This window comes from Chelonia mydas, chromosome 28 (genome assembly GCF_015237465.2).
Source record: "Chelonia mydas isolate rCheMyd1 chromosome 28, rCheMyd1.pri.v2, whole genome shotgun sequence".
NCBI lineage: Eukaryota > Metazoa > Chordata > Testudines > Cheloniidae > Chelonia > Chelonia mydas.
The window spans coordinates 3,130,360-3,132,947 of NC_051268.2; the positions used below are offsets into that span (position 1 = coordinate 3,130,360).

At 52.9% G+C, this 2,588-nt stretch overlaps 1 non-coding gene across 1 annotated transcript; it reads right to left on the reverse strand.

The window, feature by feature from the left end:
• Nucleotides 1–1,601: 1,601 nt before the first annotated feature.
• TRNAL-AAG lies at nt 1,602–1,683 on the reverse strand. Its single transcript has one exon. It is a non-coding gene; the product is annotated as a tRNA-Leu (tRNA).
• Between the last annotated feature and the right edge of the window lie 905 nt (nt 1,684–2,588).

Below are 2,588 nucleotides of genomic sequence, written 5' to 3' on the forward strand. Positions count from 1 at the left end.
GCACCCCATACCCCCTCCTGCGCCCCGAACCCCCCAGCCCCAGTCCCGACCCCCCCCTCCGGGAGCCAGCACCCCATACCCCCTCCTGCGCCCCAAACCCTCGTGCCCCGGCCCCGACCCCCCCCCGGAGCAAGCACCCCATACCCCCTCCTGTGCCCCTACCCCCCTTCCCCATCCCTGACCCCCGCCTCCCGGAACCAGTACCCCATACCCCCTCCTGCACCCCAACCCTCTGCCCCATTCCTGAACCCCCCTCCCGGAGCCAGCACCCCATACCTCCTCCTGCACCCTGAACCCCCCTGCCCCATCCCTGACCCCCCTCCCAGAGCCATCACCCCATACCTCGTCTTGCACCCTGAATCCCCCTGCCCCAGCCCTTACCCCCTCCTGCACCCCAAGACTCTGCTGCAGCCCGGAGCCCCCTCCTGCATTCAAACTCCCTCCCAGAGCTTGCACCCCCTCACTCCAACCCCCTGCCCCAGGCTCAGCCCGGAGTCCCCTCCCACATTGCAAACCCCTCAGCCCCAACACAGAGCCCGCACCCCCTCTCCAACCCCGACCCCAGCCTAGTGAAAGTGAGTGAGGGTGGGGGAGAGCGAGTGATGGAAGCGGGGGATGGAGTGAGCGGGGTGGGGTTTCAGGGAAGGGGCGGGGGCCTCGGGGAAGGGGCAGGGTAGATCCTGGTTTGCCCTTAAATTCAAAAAGTGATCTTGGGCATAAAAATGTTGGAGACCCCTGGTCTGGATGAGTTCAGGGGCCTGGACTAGGTGACCTCTGGCGATCCCGTCCAGTCCTGCGCGTCTGTCACTGATATAAAGCGGAGATCTTATCTAGACAGTGAAATCTAAGGTGTTTGTACCACTGTCAGCCACCAGGTACTGGGACATCTGTTTTCAGACACCCAGGATATCAAGCTCCCCAAGACTGTTCTGGGAAGGGAATTCTATTAATTTTCTTTTCCGATGGTTTATCCCCCAACGATTCCTAGAAAGCCTTCGGTCAAGTGACACTGAAAACGCTCACTAATGCTGCGGGGGGTCTCCAAGGCCAGTTTCAAAGCAGATTCGTGCGAGTGCAAAATCTTGGCAGCAGGGAGTGCCGCTCATGCCTGCATTTCTTAAACATCTAAACGGCACCGAAGTTTTTAAGGGGCCCTGGGAGAAGAGGAGAGGAGGGTGGAGGGGACACACCCAGGCCTAGACCCTCCACAGGAGCAGTGAGCAGGGCCTTTTCAGCGAAAATAAATGCCCCATGTGTAGTGACAAGAACTGAAATGAACTTTTCTCCCCATCTCTCACCATTTCCTTTCTGTTCCTCCCCCCCTAGAAAAATCCCCTATCCCCCAAAAGTCAAACTCCCCTTCAAGCCCAGCTGTCTGTATCCCAATAAAGGTAGAATATCCAGTGCGGGACTTAGCTAGTGACATGAATGGTGCTGCAGTATTCGGGTGCTGGCTGTCAGTTTTAAAAGAAAGGGATGCCTAAATGAGGAGAGAGAAATAACTGATGAGGAAGGTCTGGGTTTAAAGGATCAAGAAGCCCTGAAAATCGGGACTGAAGCTCCATTCTGTATCCACGGGAAGGTCAAGGTGGCCAAAGAGATGGCAGTGGTGGGATTCGAACCCACGCCTCCAAAGAGACTGGAGCCTTAATCCAGCGCCTTAGACCGCTCGGCCACACTACCTCCTGTAAGCAAAGATGGCTGCCTGCTCCTCTCCCTATGAGGGCTTGTCTTCCCTACCAAATTAGATCAGCACTGTAGGCTGGAGGAGGGACCCCCCAGCAGCTCCGGGGCGTTCTAGTAACAGAAAGAAAAGGAGGACTTGTGGCACCTTAGAGACTAACCAATTTATTTGAGCATAAGCTTTCGTGAGCTACAGCTCACTTCATCGGATGCATGCAGTGGAAAATACAGTGGGGAGATTTATATACACAGAGAACATGAAACAATGGGTGTCACACCGTACACACTGTAACCAGAGTGATCAGGTAAGGTGAGCGATTACTAGTAGGCGAGAAAAAAAACTTTGTGTAGTGATAATCAAGGTGGGCCATTTCCAGCAGTTGACAAGAACGTGTGAGGAACAGTAGGGGGGGAAATAAACAAGGGAAATAGTTTTACTTTGTGTAATGACACATCCACTCCCAGTCTTTATTCAAGCCTAATTTAATGGTGTCCAGTTTGCAAATTAATTCCCATTCAGCAGTCTCTCGTTGGAGTCTGTTTTTGAAGTTTTTTTGTTGAAGAATTGTGACTTTTAGGTCTGTAATCGAGTGACCAGAGAGATTGAAGTGTTCTCCAACTGGTTTTTGAATGTTATAATTCTTGAAGTCTGATTTGTGTCCATTTATTCTTTTACGTAGAGACTGTCCAGTTTGACCAATGTACATGGCAGAGGGGCGTTGCTGGCACATGATGGCATATATCACATTGGCAGATGTGCAGGTGAATGAGGCTCTGATAGTGTGGCTGATGTGATTAGGCCCTATGATGGTGTCCCCTGAATAGATATGTGGACACAGCTGGCAAGGGGCTTTGTTGCAAGGATAGGTTTCACTGAGAGATTGTATACGGCCCTTAGTGAATAT